Genomic DNA, 25,702 nt, shown 5'->3' with positions numbered 1-25,702 from the left:
ACTGTCTCAGATTGAGACGCCCTTCGTAGTGTGGCGAGAGGGCATTATATGCTGTGGGTGAGGGTGACTTTATTTTTCTGATTCGAGGTCATTTCGGGGCCCGTTTTGGAGGCGGAAGTTCTCCGCAGGCACTCAGAAAAAGGCCCTGTTTTTGCTGTGTGACCACTACTCGGCTAGTTGGTGAAAAGTTGCCGCAGAAATTGCATCGTATGCCTGTGTGCAGAGATTTTGGGAGTTGCAAATTCATGCTTGTTGCCTGTTGATGCAAAATCGTCACTAGGAAGTGACTGTGTGGTAAAATACCATTTTTGTCAGTTTTGTAGATCTGCCCGTGTGAGGCAAAAGTTGTGTTTTTATAGTGACAGAATATTTTGCAGTGTTTCTGTAATGGCATCGAATTCCCTTTCACAGATTGTCACTGAAAAGCTTGACAAGAATAACTTCCAGGCATGGAAGTTTAGAATGACGAATTTCTTGATGGGAAAAGGCTACTGGGAGTTCATTACAGGAAATGAAGAAGTTCCAGTTCTTCCTAATGTTCCCAATCAACAGGAAATGCAGGCATTTAAAGGATGGCATGAGAGAGCCAGAAAAGTTATGTACTGGCTGTCTATCAGTATTTCAGATTCAATGATTGTGCATATTCAGGATGCAAGTATGCCAAAGGTGGCATGGGATACTTTGGCTAAAATGTACAGCACAAATATGCAGGCCAAGAAAATGCAGCTCAAGTAGGAGCTACACAATGTGCAGAGAGAAAATATGAGCATCAATGACTACCACATGAAGGTGAAGAAAATTGCAGATGCACTTGCTTTTATTGGGTCGCCAGTGGATGATGATGATTTAGCTTCTATGACCTTGAATGGTCTAGGAAAGGATTATGCACAGTTCCGGACATCCATTGCCGTCCGTGAAAAATTTCCTCATTTTGAGGAGTTGATTGCTCTTCTAATTTCTGAAGAGCAGAGAAATGGTGGTGCATCTTCTTCAGCAGGAACTTCAAAAGAAACTATCTTCTACTCAAATGCTGGCAGAGGTAGAGGCAGAGGTAGAGGAGGCCGATCTGTAGGCCGTGGTAGAAATCAGAATATGCAGCAAATGCAAGAAAACCAGTCCTATGCAAGAGGACGCGGTAACTCTAGAGGCAGGGGGAGCCAAAGAGGTCGTGGTGGATGGCAGAGAGGCCAAAATGCAAACAGCAATGTTGAATGCTACTACTGTGGTAAAATGGGGCATATGGCTAAAGACTGCTACAAAAAGCAGAATGACATTATGAATGGAAAATTGCAGCAACGCAATTATGCATCCTCTAGTAGACAGGGTGATGACAAAAATGAGCATTTGTTTATGGTGCAGCATATGACAAATTCTGTGACAAGTGCAGAAGAAAGCAATGATGTGTGGTATGTTGACTCAGGTGCGTCAAACCACATGACAGGTCATGCTGAATGGATGCAGGATGCAAGGAAAATGGAAAAACCAGGATTTGTGGAGACTGGTGATGATACTGCACATCCTATTGTGCAGATTGGCAAAATTCCTTTGTCTATGCAGGATGGGAAAAAGAAATACTTGTCTGATGTATTTCATGTCTCGAACATCACCAAGAACCTGGTTTCTGTTGGTCAGATGGTTGAGTAGGGCTTGCAGGTCAGATTTAATCCTCATGGATGCTTTGTTGAGGATATGAAAAATAATGGTCGCTTGATAGCAAAAGGAAAGAAGAAGGGCAGGATGTTTACGTTGGATGCGGACATGCCTGAATTGAGTGCAGCAATGTTTGCACATGGACCGGTGTAGTTGCAGATATTGATATCTGGCACAAACGCATTGGTCATGTTAATATACAGCGACTTAAATCAATGCAAGCCCAAAATATTGTTGCAGGATTGCCTAAATTCAAGGTTGCAGAAATGCACAAGGTTTGTGAAGCCTGTCAATTTGGGAAATAGGCAAGGAAACCATTTCCTAAGCATGTTCAAGAGAGTAAAAAGCCATTGGAATTAATCCATTTTGATGTGTGGACTACTAAAGCTGCATCTATTGGAGGCTATCACTATTTTGTCACATTTATTGATGACTTCAGCAAAAAACTTTGGGTGTATTTTATGAAAAAGAAAAGTGAAGTGTTTGGGCACTTCAAAGCTTTTAAAGCTATGGTTGAAAAAGAAACAGGCCTGCAAATAAAATGCCTAAGGTCAGATGGAGGGGGAGAGTACCTCTCAAATGAGTTTGCAAGGTTCTTGCAGGAGCATGGTATAAAGCTGCAATATTCATGCAGTCATACCCCACAGCAAAATGGAATTGCAGAAAGGAAAAACAGGCATATTGGAGAGGTATCTCGGGCTATGCTAAATGAAAAAGATCTACCAGATTATTATTGGGCTGAAGCAGTTGCTACAGCAGTTTATATAATGAACAGGACTCCCACTGCAACAATACATGGCATGACGCCAGAGGAGATGTATACTGGTAGGAAACCAAATATTTCTCATTTGAAAATTTTTGGTTGCATTGCCTATGTCCATGTGCCAGATGAGTTGAGGTCCAAGTTGGATCCAAAAGCTGAGAAGTGCATCTTTATTGGTTATTCTCTGCAGCAGAAAGGGTATAGATGCTATAACCCTTCTACACGTAAGTTCACAGTGAGCAGAGATGTTGTTTTTGATGAGATGAGTAGCTGGTATAAACCAGTAAATGTGATGATTGATGTAGATGCGCAAAATGGTAATGCTGCACAGAATTCACAGCAGTAATCACAAAACATCAGTGGACCTGGAGTGTCCTCTAGCAGTCGTTCACATACTTCGCCATGGACAGGCAGATTGAGATCAGGAGAATCTCCTCAAAGCAATGCAGAGAGTGGTATGCAGGTATCACAAAAAGGAAAAGAGAAGGTAGATCAGCCCATGTTTGATGTGAATGCAGGTCACTCTTATGTGGATGGTGAATCCAGTGGCTCAGAGCAGAGCATTCATGATGAGTTGGGTATTCCTTCTGTTGTTACACCTGGAGTAAGGAAGACCAGGGACATTTTGAGAGCACCTGGAAGTGAGCCTATTTTGTGCAGGTCTACCAGGGTTAGGTATCCTGTGGATAGGCTGAAATATGATAGATTTACAACCATTCACTATGCCTATATGGTCAAAGTGATACAGGAACCAGAACCCACTTCTTTTGAGCAAGCCATGGGAAATGAAAAATGGGAGAAAGACATGGATGAAGAAATGGATGCCTTGGATGCTAATGCTACATGGGAATTGGTGCCTTTGCCTAAAGGCAAGAATGCAATTGGCTGTAAGTGGGTTTATAAGATCAAGCACAATGCAGATGGTTCTGTGAATAGATACAAGCAAGATTAGTTGTTAAGGGGTATGCAGAGACATATGGCATTGATTATGAAGAAACTTTCAGCCCGGTTGCAAGGATGGCAAACGTAAGAGCAGTCATTGCTATGGCTGCATCAAAGGGATGGTCTTTACATCAGATGGATGTAAAGAATGCCTTCTTGCATGGTGATTTGCAAGAAGAGGTCTTTATGGAGCAGCCAGCAGGTTATGTTCATGCTATTTATCCTGAGTTTGTTTGCAGGTTGAAGAAAGCCTTGTATGGCTTGAAGCAAACACCTAGAGCATGGTCTGACAAGATAGGACAGTATCTTGTCACTATTGGCTTTCAGATTTCCAAGGCAGATTTCTCACTCTATGTGAGAAAAACAGAGAAAGGGATTATGCTGCTTGTCATTTATGTTGATGATTTGATCATCACAGGTGATAGTGATGAAGATATCCTTCATGTGAAAATGCTATTAAAGCAGAAGTTTGAGATGAAGGATTTGAAAGAGCTGCGTTATTTCTTGGGCATTGAGGTGATAGATCACCAAGTGGGATACAGCTCTTGCAGAGGCAGTATGGATTGGACATGTTGTCCAAATATGGGATGACAGGCTGTAAGCCTATTTCAGTTCCTTTGGAGCAGAATGTGAAGCTGAGCGCAGATGCAGGTGAGCTTCTGGAAGACCCTACTATGTACAGACGCATAGTAGGAAGTTTGATTTACATGACTATTACGAGGCCAGATTTGAGCTATGGTGTTTGGTTGGTAAGTCAGTTTATGTAGGCTCCAAGGAAACTGCATTTGGATGCGACTAGACGCATACTCAGGTATGTGAAGTCCACATTGCAGTATGGACTATTTTATGAGGCTGGGGTTCAGATACAGTTGCATGGATACACTGATGCTGATTGGGCTGGTAGTATTTCTGATAGACGATCTACCAGTGGATATGTGTTCTCTTTTGGGAGTGCTACAGTCACTTGGAGCAGCAAGAAATAGCCTACAGTTGCCTTGTCGAGCACAGAGGCTGAGTACAAGGGTGCAGCAATGGCTGCATGTGAGGTAGCTTGGTTGCATAAGCTACTCTATGATATGCATCAGTCTACAGATGGGCCAGTTGTCATTTATTATGACAACATGAGCAGCATACACTTGGCAAAGAACCCAGTCTTTCATGCTAGAACAAAGCACATTGAGGTGCATTATCACTATGTGCGGGAGAAGTTTTACTAGGTCTTATTGATCTAGTTTATGTCAGCACAGAGGATCAGGTAGCTGACATATTCACGAAAGCATTGGGCGCAGAGAAGCTGTGCAAGTTCAGAGACTTGCTTGGTGTGCAAGAATTGGGATTGAGCTCGAGGGGGAGTGTTGAGATATCGAGCTCCACTCGCGATATGCCAGGGTGACCGTTGTGTATTTATGTCACCGACTTGTTAGCTGGAGATGGGGTTGGTACATCGCCCACGAATAATAGCTGGATGACAGCTATCCTTATCTACTCTAGTTTGTGGCTCAGTTAGTATGCCACCTTAGTTAGTTGAGTTTGGTTTGAGACCCACATATAGGGTTCTTCTATTTTCTTTGTACGAGAGTTCTTTTGGCTTTCACAACTGAGAAGAGGAAAACTGTTTTCAGCCTCCACCTTTGTGTGTATTCCCCCATTGTGATTGTGAGAAAGCCTCAAGTGAGACTCCTTCCCTCTCTCCCATTATCTTCACAACCTTTTGCTACTAGCTGACCTCTTTTGGATTTGTCTCTGAGAGTGCATTCATCACCATCGAAGATGACTTTGTAGTTGTGTTCCGTCATTTGAACTACTGACAAAAGGTTCTTGCTGAGGTTCGGAACATAGAGCACATCTTTGACTAATCCTTTTGTACCAGTGAAATTGTTCATAGGGATAACACTTGTCCCTTGAACCGGATTTGGTGTATTGTCTGCTGTGTAGATGACATTCTTTTGACCTTCTAATGGCTTCATTTCTGTGAACCATTCCTGATGATTTGTCATATGAGATGATGCACCGCTGTCGATGTACCAAGGATCCTGTTCAACTTGGTCGACTTGATAGCTGAAATCCTCTTTGGGATTGAAATCAGTGCCTAGGTGCATTGTATCAGTCTGATGCAATTCCTCACTTGCAAGAAACATATTTCCATGTTCATTTGCAAAATGACTGTGACTAGAATGTCCACCACGATGATTTCCTCTTCCTCGGGAATTCCCTCGCTGGATTGACCACCTTGGTCATATTGCTTCTTGCGGCAATCTCTTTCATAGTGTCCAAACTTGTGACAGTAGTTGCACTGGATGTTTGACACATTGGTGGATGCATTCCCTCGTCCTTGAAATCTTCCTCGGTTGGAATGATTTCCTTTTTGCTGATTCTAATGTTGCTGAGGATGATGCTGATGCTGATTCTAATTTTGACTTCTATTTTGTTGATGATGACCACTTTTCTGATATGATCTACCTCTGTTTCTGCCTTTGCCTCTGCTTCTGTCTGAAGCTGTGAATGCCTGATCATTAGAATGACCTTTACGTGCTTGAATGGCCTGAGTCCTGAGTTCTTCACCAAGTAGAACTGACTGAAGTTCTTCCAGTGTTGGAATTTGCCATTGGATGGCAATACTCTAGACTAGATTCTCATATCCTTCTCCTAGTCCACATTCAGGATTACTTGAACCATTTCTATGGGATTCATAGTCTCTCCTGCTGCTGCAAGTTGATTGTTGTAGTCTTTGATGCGGAGTACATAAGCATGACCGGTTTCACTGCTGTTGCGGAAACTCTGGTTGATCTGGTTTCTCAGGGTGAGAATCCTGGATGTGTTCTTGGGCTCGTAGAGAGTTGCGAACATATCCCATGCTTCTTTTGATGTCTTGACTGTGTTGAGCTATCCTAGCATGACATCTTGCACATTCTGCTTGATCAGGTGATAGGCATACTTGTCTTTCTTATCCCATTCTGCTTGAGCTCTTCGGGCAATGGTAGGATCTGCTACTGGTACGGAAACTATTTGTGTAGATGTAGATCCCGATGTAGATCCCGTTGCTAGTGCTATGACAACAGATGGAGTAGAGCTACTGGTGGCTAGATTAGCCAATGGTCTAGGTATAGATCCATCGACATACTCCCATTTGTCCTGAAGCACAAGAATGGCCCCAGTCGGTATTTCCATGTACTGTAATTGGAGTTGTCTAACTTAGTAGATGCCTCCAGATTGAGGTTGCTAGTCGACATGGTGCAAACAATGTACTCAAAAGTGTCCTAAAAAACTCTGTATGAATCAACTGCAAATACACTGAAGATGCCAAGTGAAATCTCTGTACCGTCGGTGAAGATAGAACTCCAGTAAATAAGATCTGACCTGTGTTACAAGGCTTGTGGCAATGATGTCGGGAATAGCCAAGAGGCTTTACAAGGCTAAAAATGATGTGCACGATGCCGTGAGATAGCCAAATAGGCTTTACAATGGTGGCATGTGTGTGTGAAATCAAATGATATCTACCCACTGAATCAATCTGCAATGCCTCTGAACTCTGAAGTCTGCTCACTGAACTGATGAACCTAAGGTTTCAGGTAATGTAATGATGTGAAATCGGATGTGAGCGTATGGACTGACTTCGAGTAGGTACTAGTTGGGAATTTCGGGCATGGCTTAGATTGGAAACTTGGGGAATTCAAAGCATCCCTCTATGGCGATCTAGTCTACTCTGATCTAAATCTAAACCAACCTTTGATCGATGAAAGAGTAGCAAATAATTCCTTTTCTTTTGTTCTTTTTAAGTGCTGGGTCAGATGCATTGATGTAGAGGCAAATGTGCGTGAAGGAAGTGGTTTTGTCGGTGAGGCACAAATGTGAGTGTAACTTGCGCTGAAGTGTGCGCGTGATGTGACGAGCGCGTAGAGCACAAAAAAACGAGCGACTTTTTTTTTTGGAGGACCCTCAAATTCTTCGTGGATCAAGAGATACGACTTGATCTAGGTGGAGGGGCAAAAGGAGTGCAAATGGTGCTCAATGATGATGTGTCACTGTGAGTCACATGCAATGATGATGTGGCACTGTGCTTAGCAAGAGGTGTGCCAGTGAAGCTCTGTGCTGAGGTGGCAGGAGTGTGCACATGCAGTGTGTGCACAGTGTGCCTGGCAAGGGATTGTGCCTACAGGGCTGACTGGACTGCTGAGGTGGCAGTGCTGATGTGGCACAGATGATGTCAGCAAGGTGACATGGCAATGTTGACGTGGCCTGATGATATGGGCAAGCTGACGTGGCAACTGTGATGTGGTTGATGACATGGCAGTAGGTGACGTGTCAGTGTCGGTGATGATGTGTCCTGTTGAGCTAGGCTGCTGATGTGGTAGGTGGATAGGCTGATGACATGGCTCCGATGGTGATGTGGCAGATAAGGGTGATGTGTCACTTGATCAACTGGATGACATGGCAAGTGGATAAGTGCCACATGTTGCTCAATGGAAAGTTGGAATCTTTTGAAGATTCTGACGGAATCTTTGGGATTCCGTCGTCTTCTCCATTGATGGAGGCGGCCGTCGAGCCCGTTGGCTGTGTGCTGCATTGAAGTGAATTGGAGGAGCCGCCATCGAGGGAGCTCCGCCTATGGACCGCTCTGCAGTTGGTTATGGAGCTGGCTCGTGAGCCGCGACTAGAGGTCCTAGGAGCCGTTTACTAAGAAGAGCCAGATCATCTAGCAACTATAGATGGCAAGCTGGCGGAGTTCGCTAAAGACCTTGGAGGGCTCGTTTGCAGAGAAACTGGCTGCGCCATTCTTCGTTGCCGAGAACCCACCTTTCGTTAAGGAGCCTCCACAAGGAAGCGCTGGTTGTGGAGCTCCCGTAGCAGGTTGTAGGAGTCGTTGCAACTGTTTTCGAGGCGTTTGTGCTCCTCTACATTGGTTTGCAGACACAGTTGGAGCCGTGAGCATTTGTTGGAGTTTGCAGGGTCCGTTGATGATGGCGAAGGAGCTATCATGAGCCGTGGGCTTAGCTCGGCTAGCTGGCAATTGCGAGGAGTTTTAGGAGGCTTGTATGCACTGGAGAAGGCGATGGAGCCCTCGTTGTAGGGAAGCCTGAGTAGTCGATTCTTTGGCAATGGACTGGAGCAGCTTGGATTCGGTAGCGCTGGAGTCGGTGAGCCCATGAGTCATCAGGAGCTCCTCTCGGTGTATGCGCTGAAGGTAGGCCGTCGTAGAAGAGCTTATTGAAGTCGCTTGGTGCTGAAGCGTTTGTGTAGGCCGTTAGGCAGAACTGTCGATGGTTGTTGTGGGATAAGGCGTTGAAGGAGCCTTCAATGCCAGAGCTTTGATGCAGGGTCGCTTGGAAGATGGGAGCTGCTGTTGTAGGGCCGACAGCTCTAGGTCGACAACCAGTTTAGTGCTCGTGGCCCTTTTGTTTGGGTGGTTGTGGAGCCGCATCTAATTTCCTACGAATGATCATCATGTATGTGGGCATATGCTATGCAACCAAACATGCGTAGATGCCCAATGTGTGGCTTGTGTCCAATGAATTCTTCATAAGGTGTCATACCCTAAATTGGTTCGATAGGAAGCTGATTAAGCAAATAGTTTGTAGTGGCTATTGCTTCCCAATATTGATTCAGAAGATGCTTCTCACTAAGCATTGCTCTAGCACCTCGGGGGGGTCACTCATTATATGTAACCCTATCACGTGAGTTCAATACAAGGATGTTTTTAATATCTAAACTTAACAAAAGTTAATTTACATAAGGGAGTATTTAAAACAATTTTCAAAAAAATTTACAGATTTGTATAGAAAAAGGGTACATTAATGAAAAATTTACAGATAAGGGATTTTAGAAATATGCCTTGAACGCACGTGATATAGAGGGTTTACACATAGTGACCCCCCTGAGTCTAGCACTGTCTACTAAAGTACCATTCTTCCTTTCAACTCTTGCATTCTGCTGAGGAGTATCTGCACAAGTCAATTGTCTTCGAATGCCATGACTTATGCAAAAGTTCATGAATGCTAAAGACATGTATTCACCTCCTCTGTTTGATCTCATGACTTTGATCTTTCTACCTGTTTGGTTTTCTACCATGGCTTTGAATTCTTAAAATCTAAAAAACACTTCAAATTTCTCTTTCAGAAAGTAGACCCAACAATATCTACTATAGTCCTCCCTGAAAGTTAAGTAGTAAAGTGAACCATTGATGCTATGGGTCTGGGCATAACCCCATACATCTGTATGTATCAAATCAAGAATACCTCATGCTCAAGAGGTGCTTATGCTGAAGTTGGTTCGCTTTTGTTTGCTGAAGCAGCATGCTTCATAAGTTTTCCAAGAAACTGTAGCTTTGGGATCCCGATTGCCATATTCTAATTCCATAGATCTAGCAAGCTCTTGAAATTGACATGACCATATCTCTTGTACCATTTTGTAGATAGTGGCATCTATTGCGGTTGAGCTAACAAGGCATGCAAATCTGGTACTATAGCTAGCATTTTGTACAAGCCTCCTTCCTTGACAACTTTTCCTACTAGCTGAAATCTTTTGGATTTGTTTGTGATAGTGCATTCATCTCCATCGAAGATGACTCGGTAGTTGTGTTCCTTCATTTGACCTATTGAGACAAGAGGTTCTTACTGAGCTTCGAAACGTAGAGTACATCTTTCACCAATCCTTTTGTAATAGTTAAATTATTCATAGGGATAATTCCTATCCCTTGAACTGGATTTGGTGTATTATCTGTTGTGTAGATGACATTTTTTTGACCTTCTAATGGTTTCATCTCTGTGAAACATTCCTGATGATTTTTTCATGTGAGATGATGCACCGCTGTTGATGTACCAAGGATCTTGATCTGCTTGGTTGACTTGATATAGCTGAAATCCTCTTTTGGATTGCACTCAATGTCTAGGTACACTATATCAGTCTGCATTTCCTCATTTGCAAGAAACATATTCCCATGTTCATTTGCAAAATGACTGTGACTAGAATTTCCACGATGATGATTTCCCTTCTACAAAAATTCCCTTGACTGCTAGTAGATTGATCACCTTAGTCATACTGCTTCTTGTGGCAATCTCTTTCATAGTGTCCAAACTTATGATAGTAGTTTCACTGGATGTTTGACATGTTGGTGGATGCATTCCCTTATCCTTGGAATCTTCCTCGGTTGGAATGATTTCCTCTTTGTTAATTCTCATGTTTCTAAGGATGATGCTGATGTTGAGTTTTTGTTGCTGATGATGACCACTTTTCTAGAATGATCTACCTCTACCTCAGTTTGAAGCTGTGAATGCTTGATCATTAGAATGTCCCTTGTGTGCAGCATGAATGGCCTGAGTCCTGAGTCCTGAGTTCTTCACCAAGTAAGACTAACTGAAGTTCTTCTAGTGTTGGAATTTACTGAATGGCAATATGCTGGGCTAGATTCTTGTATCCCTCTCCTAGTCCATTCAGGATGGCAATATGCTGGGCTAGATTCTTGTATCCCTCTCCTAGTCCATTCAGGATGACTTGAATCATTTATGCTGGATTCATAGTCTCTCTTGCTGCTACGAGTTGATTGTTGTAGTCTTTGATCCGGAGTACATAAGCATGACTGGTTTCACTAATGTTGCGAAAACTCTGGTTGATTTGGTTTCTTAGTGTGAGAATCTTGGAAGTGTTCTTGGACTCATAGAGAGATGTGAACATATCCCATGCTTCTTTTGATGTCTTGACAGTGTTGAGCTGCCTAGCATGACATCTTGCACATTTTGCTTGATCAGATGATATGCATACTTATCTTTCTTATCCCATTCTTCCTAAGCTCGGGCAATGGCAGGATCTGCTATAGGTGTGGAAACTGATTGTGTAGCTGGAGATCCTAGTGTAGATCCCGCTGTTGGTGATAATAGGTGGACTAGTGTTGGCTAAATCATCCAATGGTCTAGGTGTAGATCCATTAACATACTCCCATTTGTCCTAAAGTACAAGAATGGTCTCCATTTAGTATTTCCATGTGCCGTAATTGAGTTGTCTAGCTTAGCAAATGCCTCGAGATTGAGGTTGCTAGTCGTAGACATGGTGCAATAAATGTACTTAAAGTGTTGTGAAAATCACTATCTAAATCAACTGCAAAACAGTAGCAAGTGAAATGTGAACTATCGGTGAAGATGGAACTGTAATATATAATTCGATCTGAATTACAAGACATGTGGCAAATGATGCCAAGAAATAGGCAAGAGGCTTTATAAGGCTGAAATGATGTGCACAATGCCGTGAAATAGCCGAATAGGCTTTACAATGATGTCATGTGTGTGTGAAATCAAATCATGGGCAGATACCACATCATGAGCATGTATGATGCCATGTCATCTATTATTTACCACATCAGCATCTCCCTCCATGTATGTACAAAACGTCCTACCATGTCATCATGCACTCTCATGCATTGTGGATTCAAAATTTACCTTGCATGTTAGGAGTCGCATACACATCTCTCGGGGCATTAACTATGTGAAAACCCCCTATATCATGTGCATTAAAAAAAAGGGCTTTTAAGTACCCCTTATACCCCCTCTATATGTGTATTTTTTGTAACTCCATAAGAAAATAAAACCCCTTGTGTTGAATTCATGTGCTATCTTACATATTATGTGGTCTCGCGAGGGTAGTCTTCCATGGGTTTCAACCCTTCCTCACACCCTTTATAATTTGATATAAGCCCTAAATTTTTCACTTTGGGTTGTCAAACTCTAGCTTCTTCCAACACCTCCCACTTCATTAAAATTAATTCCTTTTTTTAAACTGTTCCCGATGGATGGTCTGTAATGTCTTGAATGTTAATGGGCCATAGTAGTGCTTAAGCTTAATACCATTAATGTAACCATCCATGTCAAGGGTCACAATTCTACATGAACTTTGATGTGTGATCTCTAAAACTTGATATGGACCCATATCATGATATTTTAGCTTGTGCTTGGTGTTCCTTATAATATATAATAGCGCAAGATTGCCCTCTTAAGGTTCTTGTTCCATAGGTTGCGGTCAAACCATCTTTTGTAGCATAGCTTCTCCACCTTTATGTCATAGGCCACCCTCAATATTGTTTCATCAAGATTTTCAAGATCTATTAATCTCTCAAGGATTTCCTCATTGGATATTCAATCCCTAGATATGACTTTGAGGCCGAGCACAAGAAAATCCATTAGCATAGCTGACTCTACCCCAAATGCTAGGCTAAAGTGTGTGTAGTTCGTAGCAACCTTGTAGGATGTTCAATATGCCCTTAGTGCTACAGTGAGTTTGTGCTCTTAGTCATAGTGACAAGCCTTGATTGTGACTACGAAACAAAAATTTATTCAAGCTTTTAGCCTAGCCATTCTATGAAGGGTAATATGGGGTAGATTTCCAATGCACAATGAGGAACTCACTCATCAATATTCAAATCTTTTTTTACAAAGTGCATCCCTCGGTCACTCAAAATTTCAAGTGGAAGGCTAAAGAGGAAAACTACATTTACATATAGGAGCTTAGATGCTCCTTTTGTATCTGCTCTCCTTGTGGCTATGGCCTCTACCCACTTGGTGAAATAGTTTGTGGCCACTATAATGTAACGGGCCTGAGTCCCCTTAGCGGCTAAACTAATTAGACCTACAAAATATATCACCCACTTTTCAGAAGTCTAGTTTATGAGAACTCCAGCCAAAGGCATATAATGCTAGGGCTATGAGGAATGGAGAAACGTTGGCAAGGATCATAGTATCTGTTAAGCTTGACTACATCTTCAAAGACTCTTGGCTACCATAGTTCAACTTGTAATACTTTACGGCCGGGCCATAAGCTCTCCCGTGATGTGGCCACCAACAATTCTTGAATGCTCTTCCTCTAGCACTTCCACAGACACATCGACACATAATTCCATCTTACCTCATCTAGTAAAGGTGTCTACTGATATGGGGCTACATTCGTAATCAATTTTCTAGTTCTATCATTGTTGAGGGTCTTGTCCTCAGGAAATCCATTGGCTAAGAAGTGTTCGATTTCCTATGCCCACTCTGGAACCAAGTCAATCAAAAATAATAGGGCATTGGGAAGATCATCTTCCAAACCTATCGTGGGTTCTTCATTGGGAATTTGGGACATATTATCATACATGAAGTGTGTGCATCCCTTCTTAACTGCCAATGCAAATTCTAGGAGGATGAGCATCCACCGTGTTATGCGACCAAGGAGAGATTGGTGATCCACAAAGAAGAGAAACTTGTTTGCTAACCAGTAATGGCTAAAATTTTTGACTGCATACACCATGACTGCATACACCACGGCAATGCGCTCACATTTGATTGTAGTATAATTCATATCAGCATTGTTTAGTTGGCGACTAGTGAAGAATATTGGATAAACCAAGTTTCACTTGGCTGTGCCAATATGCACCCTATCACAAATTTTGAAGCATTAAAGTGGACATGAAAGATTCAGTCCCAATTGGGTGCTTGCAAAATCAAGGCTAATGTCAAGACTAGCTTAAGGGTTTCATAGGATAATTGACATTCTTTTGTCCATTGGAATATGATCAACAATTTGTACAAGGGGTGGGAAATCTTAGCATAATTGTAAATAAACCTACGGTAATAGCCCATATGCCTGATGCATTGTTGTACACCCTTTGCATTGTTGGGTGGGGCATGGGGGATTCACTAGTAGTAATAAGGAGACGTCACCTGCGTGCAATAAATATATGAAAATTCCCCTTATCTACCCCCTATTTACAGGACCTTACCTTATAAAATGTACCTCCTTCCTGTATATAACCCCCCTCCCTTACACTCACATGGTACCATACGATAAACCCTAGTGGACCCCCCGGGGGTGGGGGTAGTTCCAGGATAAGTTTGATCTTGTTAAATTATGTGGAAATTCCATTTTTGGACACTACGTGCCCAAGTATGACCCCGCGTCTCACCCATAACTAGCACTTCAAGGGGTTTAGGGAGATTTGGTAGAGATGACATTTCTCAAATACGAGTCTCAAATACTTGAGATGATCCTCCCATTTGGAATGGACACACAAGTCATCCAGAAAAACCTTCAGAAAATATCTGAGGTATTCTTTGATGGCTGTTATCATCAACCTTTGGAATGTTGTGGGGCAGTGTTATACCTTTGGAAGGTCATGGGGCAGCACTATGGTAAGTCCAAATGTCACTACTTTTGAGGCATAGACTGTAAGAAAACAATATAACGCCTATGCTCAACAGATAAAAGGATCTCGTATGCAAGATCAGAAAATAGATAGTATGGAGAATCAAAAATTTGATTACTATAGAACTGATACAATAGATGGTGCTGCCTCCCAATCATGCGCTCCTATGAAAGAAGCTTCGATGGTGAGCTGGAAACAGTAGAGGACGGAGGCTAGATGCTAAGGAATCAGGGTTGCTGTAGCTAGTGATGAAATGGGCTTCACGGGCTTGCTCTTATATAGCCACCAGTCATAGTCGGTTGGGCTCAATTGGGTGACCGACCCAGTCCACCCAAAACGGTCGACTGGGGGTCCCAAAATAGGCCACCGACCACACGATAGAACCATGGCATAAAACAAAGCAACTAACCTACGGTTACTGTTCGGCCCACAGCCATCCGGGATCATCTGGGACTCCAAACGAGCCCCGCAACTCGAGAGTGGGCTGCCTCGAGAAAAGCTCTGTCTAGCCTCAATGTGGTCAGCCATGGGATGCCTTCCTGCACTTGCATGTAGCCTAGTTGGCAGTGTGCCATCTCACCATCAAGCCACACATGGCCCCCATCTGGTGTCCAAACCAGGACCTATTGGACAATCGAGCTACTCAAATGCCTTCTCCCCATATGGGGGGCTTATAAGTAGAGTTAGCTGGTTCCCGCACAGTTACATGAGAGTGGAGCATTGATATCTAACACCCCCCCTCAATGTCCACCCGCAAGTGAACTTACTTTTTTGGTCCAATGCCAAGTCGATGAAGATGCCTCTCTAGCCAGTCTCTTCCAAGAGCCTTTGTGAAGATTTCCGTAGCATTCTCTGGAGTCGGACAGTACACCAAGTCGACCTCTCCATCCATGATGAGCTCATGTACAAAGTGATATTGAATCTCAATGTGTTTGGTGTGAGTGTGGAACACATGGTTCTTTGCGATCGCCATGCAACTCTGATTGTCACATGATAACTGCATAGGCTTGTTCTGCACTGCACCCATGTCCCCTAGAATCCTCCTCAACCACACTATCTCGCAAGAAGAAAAGCATGCTGATTTGTACTCAACCTCAGTAGAAGAAAGAGAAATTGTGGGTTGCTTCTTGCTGACCCATGACACAGCTCCAGATCCAAGTGAGAAACATTAACCTATCACTGATCTCCTACTGTCCACGTCTCCTACCCAATTTGAGTCACAGAATCCGATCAAGATGTTGCCCTTGGTATAGGTGATGCCATAATCAAGTGTGCCTTTGATGTATTTCAGCACCCGCATCCCTGCCCTCCAATGGTTCTCCTAGGGCTTATTGGAAAACCTACTTAGTACACCAGTCACAAAGCTGATGTCTGGCCGTGTGTTGCACAAGTAAATCAAACTGCCCACAAGACTTCTGTACTTCGCTTCGTCCACCAATGGTGATGAATCCTCGTTTAAGAGCTTCATGTCAACCTCCATAGTGGTACCAACTATCTTGCACTCAGCCATGCCAAATGCCTTCAGTATCTCTCCGGCATACTTCAGCTATGAAATGAAGATTTGTTTCGGCTCTTGCCAAACTTCAATCCCCAAACAGAAATGCATCAGTCCGAGGTCTGTCATTTCAAACTCTCTTCCTAGCAAATGCTTTGTCTGCGAGATCTTCTCTTCATGGTTCCCTGTTATGACAAGGTCGCCTTCATAAAGGACCACGATCATACACCTGGCTCCTCTGAAGATATACAAATTTGCATCTGATGGGCTCCTCCTGAACCCGTTTTATAGAAAGTAGGCATCAATTCACTGGTACCACGCTCGTGGGGCCTGTTTTAGCTCGTAAAGTGCCTTCTTCAGTTTATAGACTTTACCTTCTGAACCGGGGATCACAAAACCTGGTGGTTGTTCCATGTATACCTCCTCCTTGAGATCCCCATTCAGAAAGGAGGATTTTACATCCATCTGAAACACAGGCCAACTTCCCTGGGCAGCTAAAGCCAAAACACTATGGATTGTGGTTAGTCGAGCTGTGGGAGCATAAGTATCCTGATAATCAAAACATGTACCTGTGCGAATCCTTTTGCCACGAGTCGAGCCTTGTACTTATCCAACATGTCGTCGGACTTGTACTTGGTCTTGTACACCCACTTGGTTTCAATTACCTTGCATTTTGGTGGATGATCCACAAGGTCCCAAGTTTTGTTCTTCATTATGGAGCCATACTCAAACTGCATAGCCTCCATCCACCTATCATCACCCTGTGCCTCTTCAAGACACTTGGGTTCATCAGCACAGATCACTTCTATCATCAAAGCATAGTTGACCAATTGTTCCTGTGCTCTTCTTTGCTCCTCTAATCTCTTGGACCGGCGGTGTTCAGATGGTTCCTCCTCAATGGCTGGAGGTTCTCTACCGTCCAAAAGCTGCTTTACCCACTTCGAGAATGGCCGTTGCCGTTGTGGTTCTATAGGCTCTTCTTCATCTTCTTTATCTTGAATCCTCCCAAGCACTGTTGGGGAAGTTTGGTCTACTGTTGGTGGTGTTACTGGATGGATATCCTCGTCCTAGTTGTCTGGGAAGGAAGCATCCTCCTCCAATTGATGCGGTTGTTCTGAGAAGACCACATCGTGACTTACTATTACCTTCTTGGTAACAGGGTTATAGAGATAGTAACCCTTCGCCTCTTCACTGTAGCCTAAGAAAATACATTTCCAACTCTTCGGTTCCCATTTGATCCTGTTAGCATCAGGGACATGCACAAAACAGTCACATCCAAAAATTCTGAAATGTGCAACTGAAGGTTTCTTGCCAGAAAAGGCCTGCAGTGGAGTCATCCCATTCACAGCTTTTGTGTAGCTACGATTCAGAATGTAAACTGTAGTGTTGCATGCTTCAACCCAGAAAGTCTTTGGCAAATCTTTCCCTTTCATCATACTCCGGCCCATTTCGCAGATGATGCGCATCTTATGTTCTCTACTCCATTTTGTTGTGATGTATGTGGTAGGGTTTTCTGCCTCTTGATCCCGTGACTTTTGCAGTAACTCTCGAATTCAGTTGATGTGAACTCTCCACCTCTGTCTGATCTCAATTTCTTCACCTTCTTCCCCATTTCTTTCTCGACTATTACGTGCCATTCCTTGAACTTACTAAAAGCCTCGTCCTTAGTCTTCAGGAAGTATATCCATATCCTTCTACTGTAGTTGTCAATCAGCGTCATGAAGTAGTAGGAACCACCCAAAGCTTCCATCTCCATATTTCTGCAGAGGTCCGTGTGAATGAGCTCTAGAGGAGCGTTTGCCCTGCTTGCCTCTTTAGGAAAGGGTTGCCGATGCTGCTTGCCCATCATGCAAGCTTCACATACATCGAGCAGATCTGAAATTTTTGGTAGGTCTGCAATCATTCCACTTTTATGCATCTCCTTCAAAGAACTAAGGTTTAGATGACCAAACCTCTCATGCCATAGCTTAGTGTTCTTCACATCCGCTCGAGCATTGAAAGCTGAGAGTTTGTAGATGTTGTTGCACCGTGTACCTGCACCAATGACCTTTCCTTGAAGATCCAGGATCTGTGCACCATTCTTCTCGAATTGAACTTTGAGGTCCCGATCCGTGATCGCAGAGAGGGACAAGTTTCTCTTGATAGCTGGCACATAAAGAACATCAGACAACTGTTTTACAACTCCATCTGACTTGAGAGCAATTGTACCTATTCCTTTTGCTAGACATTTTGCATCATTGCCGACTGCTACCAGGATGTCATTCCCTACCGGCTATAGAGAGGTATAGCAATCCTTCCGACTGGTCATGCGGCGTGATGCACCACTATCAATGATCCAAGGTTCATTCACAGGTACATGAACTGCCTCCATGCAAATCTCCTCAATTGCTACAAACAGCTCTACTAGTGCTGCCTATGCGCTATTGTTGGACTCTTTCTTTACTCCGTTCTTCTCATCTGTAATCTTCTTTCGGCACTCATTCTGCTTGTGCCCTGCCTTGTTGCAATAGAAGCACTTGATCTTCTTCTTTCTCTTTTTATCATTAGAAGAAGATGGGTTACCAGAGTGCTTACCCTTACCTTTCTTTGATCCAACGTAGAAAGCCGAATCTTCTCCAGTCCTCGTCTTTTGACGCATCTCCTCCTCCAGAATCATCGCACTAAAATCCTCAAAGTTGAGGGGTGGATTTCTATTCTACGTATTCAGCGTCGTAACAAGACCATCGTACTTTGGTGGGAGAATCCTTATGCACCTTCGTGCTAGATTCTCACTGGTGATGGTGATGCCAATCGTAGTCATCTGATCACGCAGATTCTTCACCCTGGTGATGAACTTCTCTACTATTTCAGACTCAAACAATTTTTCGTTTGTGAGTTGAGTCTCCAGATTTTGAATCCGCGTCTGATTTGTGGTCTCGTACTGATTTTTCAAGACCGTCCATGCCTCCTCCGTTGTGGTGACATGTTGAATTAATGCCATGATGGAATCACTTACACTGCAGACAATAGAACATAGCGCATTTGTATTTCTTCTTGTCTGCACGAGAATCTCATCCGTAGTTGGTACTATCTGTTGTCCTGCATTGGCTAGATCCGGTCTCGCAACCGACCTCACGTCCACCCCAGTAGCAGTGTCCCAAAGCTCATATGCGCTTAGGATGGTCTTCATCTTGAACTTCCAGAGTGGATAGTAGAGCCGTCCAACTTTCCGCTTTCATCGAACGGTGGGATTCGCAGTCTTGCAGGCTGGGCCATCTCTCACAATCTGCTCGCAAACAAAAACACACTACCAAATCTTCTTGCTAGAGTCCAGGCTCTGATACCATGTAAGAAAGCAATACAATGTCTGTGCTCAACAGATAACAGGATCTTGTACGCAAGAGAGAAAACAGATAGTATGGAGAATCAAAAATTTGATTATTGTAGAACTGATACAATAGATGGCGCTGCCTCCCAACCGTGTGCTCCTATGAAAGAAGCTTCGATGGCAAGCTGGAAACATTAGAGGACGGAGGCTGGATGCTAAGGAATCAGGGTTGCTGTAGCTAGTGATCAAATGGGCTTCACGGGCTTGCTCTTATATAGCCACCAGTCGTAGTCAGTTTGGATTAATTGGGTGACTGACCTAGTCCACCCAAAACGGTCGACTGGAGGTCGGTCTCAAAATAGGCCACCGACCACATGATAGAACCGTGGTGTAAAATATAGCAACTAACCTATGGTCACCGTTTGGCCCACAGCCATCCGAGATCATCTGGGACTCCAAACGGGCCCCGCAACCTAAGAGTGGGCTACCCCAGGAAAAGCTCCATCCACCCTCAATGCAGTCAGTCATGGGATGCCTTCCTGCACTTGCATGTAGCCTAGTTGGCAGTGTGCCAACTCCGTCCAACCATCAGGCCACACATGGCCCCTGTCTGGTGTCCAAACCAGGACCTACCGGATAACCGAGCTACTCAAATGCCTTCTCCTCATATGGGGGGCTTACAAAGTAGAGTTAGTTGGTTCCCGCGTAGTTACCTGAGAGTGGAGCATTGATATCTAACATAGACTCCCCATTCCATGAAAAATGTAGTTTTATGCTGATATTGTGGTGCTATGGACACTTGATTGTATCCTGCGAACCCATCTAAGAAGCTGTAAGCCTCTTTACCTATGACTCTTTCCAAGACATCCTCCATGAAGAGCAGCGGGATGATACTTATGAGTCACAATGTTTACTTTCTTGAGATTGATGCACACTCTAACCTTGCCATTATTTTTTAGTATGATGATAATGGGGGACACCTAGTCTATATGCTCAATCTCATAAATGAACCCTACGACAATTTGTTATTGTATCTGTTCTCGAAAAATCATCGCATACTTTGGGTTCATCAAATAGGATCACTGCCACACCAGTATGATGTCATCCATCATAGGGATGGTATGTTATACAACTTCAGGTGGCACACCATTCATATCCATATATTTCCATGAAAAACTTTCTTGAAACTCAAGCAGCAAAGCAAGCAAGGCCTCTTGTTCTTGCTCGGGGGTCGAATCCCCGGCTATGTAGACTAGCTTAGGGTCTTCACCTTCCTTAGTACGGTCCACCTCCTTCACCTTAGCAGGCCCATCTTATCCCATATTGGTTGCCTTGCTTGACTGACCTTTTGGCCTATTCTAGGAGTATCTTGCAGTTCTGTACTGTATAAGCCCTTGGAACACCAACTCCATTTAGTAAGAAAACCCTTCAAAATCTTGAGTATGAGATTAATTTAACAATATGCCATGAGTAGAAATTATTCAAATTTACATGGTTTTGTTCTACACTAAAAAAGATTTAAATATGTTTTTACACATTGAAATTTGGGTAACACATGAAAAAGTTACATAAATTTAAAAGGAAATGGGTTTTCATATTTTAGTGTATTTTTTGTTTTACCCCCCCCATCCAAAATACCCCCCCCCCTTGTGCCTCACATATTATGAAAAATATGTACAAATATTAAAATCTTGCATATTTTTCAAGGTATATACCTTATATTTTGTGGGTGGGGGACATGAAATTTTTATATTTTTCCATTCATCCAATCAGAGAGATCTCTCCAAAGGATGGGGTTCCCTCTTGATAGGGCTACTATTGGCATTTTCATCTTTGTGGACAAGAAGGCAGCAAGTCCAGCCATATCTCAAGATTTGGCCAATTAGTTCTACCCATAAAAGGATGTGGGGCCCTTGTCTATGGCCTATTGCTAAGTAGGGTCTTCATCAAACATCTTATGACGTAGGAAGTCTTTTCCAACAATGTGCTACTATCTCGTCCACCTTATCTAGGGTAGGCAAGGGCTTTAGATTCCTTTTTGGGGTCTCATGGTTGGGATGGATGGTGTCCATGCCTTTGTTAGTTTTGAGCTACTGCTCAAATCTTTATTGACATTATCGGACTAACCGATGTGCCTCTTCTAGGTATTGCTTCTCATGTCTGGATTGGGGTACTCAATTTGACCCGTTGGGCTTACATCCCATCTATGTGGCTGTGCTGCACCTACCCTACTGTACTCCTCAAGCCATGGTGTATCCTTACTCATGGCCTTAGCCTAGGCCCTCTGATCACATTTGATGATACTAAGGACACTTGGCCTCTAGCAATACTCACTAGCGGCTTTGGGGTCAGACCTAGTCTAGAAGTCCTCCTCATGGGACAATCTTTGTGAAGATGTTTCACCCCACAACTAGAGCATAAGGGGGTGTTTGAATTGGTTACTGTTGTCCTAGATGCGGATGGTTCATCCTTATATGGGCAGTCTTTAAAAAAGTTAGCTCCCTCGCATTTATAATAGGCTATAGTCTGATTGGCAACTTCCTTGTATGGACACTTGCTTGCATAGTGTGGACCTTGTCAAGTGTAGTGGTGGAAGCCAGTCTATGATTCATGGTGTTCATGTACCTAGATCAGTGCATTGTGGGAGCAATCTAATACACCAAAATATATTGCTCACCATGCATCATGTAGCAATTTATCTAGCTTGTTTGATACGTAGGACTTTCTTAAGAAGTGAGGTCCGGTGCCGGTAAAACATAGTTAGGGTCCTCCCACTTGCTCGATGGCTCTTCAATGATCACCTCATTTATGGGAGTAATTTGTGGTAGTGGTTGCAATGGTAGGTTTTGAGCCCATAGTGGCCCTTGGTTGGCCAGGGGGGTCCTTGTATGGCTAGCTAGCCCTAATTATATTGATTTGGTGGTGTAGGTAGAGACAACGGTTGCCTTTGTTGGTACATGGGTAGGGGCATTGACTTGGGTTATCTACACTGTGAAGTCTCATGGTTTCCCCATCTAGCACAATGGCCATAGTAAAGCACTAGCCTTGCCTATAGGTGAGGGCACTCATTCATAGGGTGGTTGCCTGTACATATTCTGTACCACACTTTGTCTCGCCTTGGAAACAATTGCGAATTACTTGGGCCTTCTCTACCCTTGACCTATTGAGCCACTTGATGTAACAATTTCATGGCTACCTCATCCACGTTTGTGCCCTTAGCCACTTGAGTGGCTTCTTTGGCTTTGGTAGTGCTAATTGTCTTGCTAGTATGAGATACTACAAAAGGAGCAATGGGTGATTTTTTTGGTTGTGCTTTATCCTTGATATTGTCGTCCAGGAGCACGATGGTCTTGTTGCATAGCTTGAAGTATGTGGGATTTACACTAAACAACTAGTCATGTAACCTGGCATCCCTTAATCCAATGAGGAATGGAGGTAGAAGCCATTCGTCACTCATCCTCTCATGCGGTTCACAGTGGGAATTAGGTGTTTAATTTTGGCTATGTATTCTCTTAGAGTTTTGTGTTCCTTTGGCTTTTAATTCGTATAAATGGTTGATTGGAATCATTTTTTGCCCCATGGGAGAGAATCCCACAATAAAGCCCATCCTTAATGTTTCCTAGTTTATCTTTTCCTCAACTACTACAATGTGAACAAAAAACACCAAAAAACAAGCTCAAATGTGTGAAAACACTCTATGGACAAAAGTGGCAGTTTCTACTTTTCCTACTCCAAACTCACACTCTCCTTCTTCAAGCCTAGCCTATACTCCACTAACAACACTTCTAGATAAACTAGAAGGATTGTGCAATGGGTCGACAATGATAGAGGGATTGTATGATACAAAATCATACCTCAAACTCGCCGGCCATGGTGCCAAAAATGTAGTCCAAGTGGTGACTCGTGTGTTGTGGGGATCTTGAAAGAATGCCATCGAAGCCTCTATTCCCTAACAACTCCTTGTGGGAGCTTTGTATGTGCAAGCCTCATACTTGTGTCACCCAAGCATCTATTGGATTGTGTGCGATTGATTCCAAAAGGGGGAAAGAGAAATGGGGAGGGGGACTGAGAAAGGGAGAAGGGAGAAGGGGATAAGAGCAAGGGGGAGGGAAGAATGGGGAAGGGGGAGAGTGGCAATCACAAGACAACTTAGCAAGAGAAAGCAAGAAGAATCAATGCAAGAGAATGAAGAGAAAGAGAGAGCTTCTATTCCAAAACTTCCAAGTACACAATAAAGACCAAAGTAAAACTTTTGGCCTTATATGTACATTCCACCTTTTGAAGGGAGGGCTAACCCTTGTACTCTCATGTACCTCTCTCATTCTCATTTTACAACCACTTGGGCCCATTCTACTCCAAGGAAAATGTCATATACTAATCCTCAAGATCTCTCCTACATCTCTTCTTGTTTAACATAGTACATAAATTGTTAACCGTGGCAAATGTTAACATGTCTATCATAAGACATGCATCTTTTTGTGTTTTTTTTACGTTGTACCATGTAAGTGCTCCAAAAAATATGCGTTGTTGTGATTCTACCATCATGTGCATGTGTTTGATGGCTATAATACTTTGTGAAAGTCTTGGAATAACCAAGATCCATATGATCACAAAGTTTGGTGATATAACAATATTGTTTGGGTCATAGTGACATCAATATTTCCGTGTTTTTTACCATGAACCATGCACAAGTGCTCCAAAAAATGTGTATTGTTGGCTTCCACCATCATGCTCATGTGTGTGATGGCTACGATACTTTGCACAAGTATTAAAATAACTAAGATGCATGCACTCATAAAGCTTGGTTAGATTTTTATATCATTTGTGTCGTAAGACATGCATATTTTTGTGTTATTTGATCATGTGCCGTGCACAAGTGCTCTAAAAAATATGCATTGTTGTGCTTATACGATCGTGCATATGTGTTTTATGGATATGATACTTTTCACAAGACTTTAAAAATGTGATAAAAAATTTTGGTGGGATTGTGATATCCTTTGTGTCAGAAGACATGAATATGTCGGTGTTTTTTGTCATGTATCATTCATAACTGCTCCAAAAAATATCCATTGTTGTGATTCTAAAATCATGCGTATGTGTCCAATGGCTATGATACTTTGCATAAGTCTTAAAATAATTAAGATCCATGTTCTTGCAAGGTCTGGTGGGATTTTGATATCGTTTGTGTCATAAGACATGTGTATCTTTGTGTTTTTTGTCATGTACCAATACATAAGTGCTCCAAATAGTATGCATTGTTGTGCTTGTACGATCATGCATATGCGTTAAATCGCTACAATAATTTTCCCAAGTCTTGAAATAACTAATATCCATGCACTCACAAATTTCAGTTGGATTTCAATATCGTTTGTGTCATATGACATGCATATTTCCATGGTTTTTAATCATGTACTGTGCATAAGTGATCCAAAAGAAGGGCATCAATTGAAATTCCATTATGCACTAGAGCTTAAGATCCCAAAAACACAAATTGAAAGGAAAAATCTTATATTATATGTATGTATGTATGTATGTATGTATGTGTATATATATATATACATACATACATATAGGTTGGGGTTGCACCCATATGTGTGTGTGTGTGTGTAGAAATTACCACAAAAAAAAGTGTGTGTGTGTGTATAGATATATATCCAAGAGAAAATTTGATACATAGAGTAAAGTCATGAGAAAGTTAATGAGAAACTCTGATATACAAAAAATCAAATTCATGCTAAACCCAGTGAATCTAGTGTGAGTGCATTTTAATTGCTCACACTTTTGATCAGTTTTGGATGTGCATGAAGCTTTGAAAGACAAGAATTTTAATAGGAATAAGAGCCATGGAAATTTTAGTTCCAATCTGATACCAAGACATGCAACAACAATTGACCGTTGTGTATATTACTTACACCTTATGAAGATAGCCAGAAGTGCAAGAGTGCACTGTCTCAGATTGAGACGCCCTTCGCGGGTGTGGCGAGAGGGCATTATATGCTACGGGTAAGGGCGAAGCCCTTGGTGACCTTATTTTTCTGATTCGAGGTCATCTTGTTGAGATATCGAGCTCCACTCGCGATATGCCAGGGTGACCGTTGTGTATTTATGTCACCGACTTGTTAGCTGGAGATGCGGTGGGTACACCACCCACGAATAATAGCTGGATGACAGCTATCCTTATCTACTCTAGTTTGTGGCTCAGTTAGTATGTCACCTTAGCTAGTTGAGTTTGGTTTGAGACCCACATATAGGGTTCTTCTATTTTCTTTGTACTTGAGTTCTTTTGGCTTTCACAACTAAGAAGAGGAAAACTGTTTTCAGCCTCCACCTTTGTGTGTATTCCCCCATTGTGCATGTGAGAAAGCCGCAAGTGAGACTCCTTCC

Source organism: Dipteris shenzhenensis, chromosome 12, assembly GCF_047967505.1.
Source record: "Dipteris shenzhenensis isolate YYH24624 ecotype China chromosome 12, Dip_SZ_1.0, whole genome shotgun sequence".
In the NCBI taxonomy this organism is placed as follows: Eukaryota; Viridiplantae; Streptophyta; class Polypodiopsida; order Gleicheniales; family Dipteridaceae; genus Dipteris; species Dipteris shenzhenensis.
Note: the sequence above shows the minus strand (reverse complement) of the source record.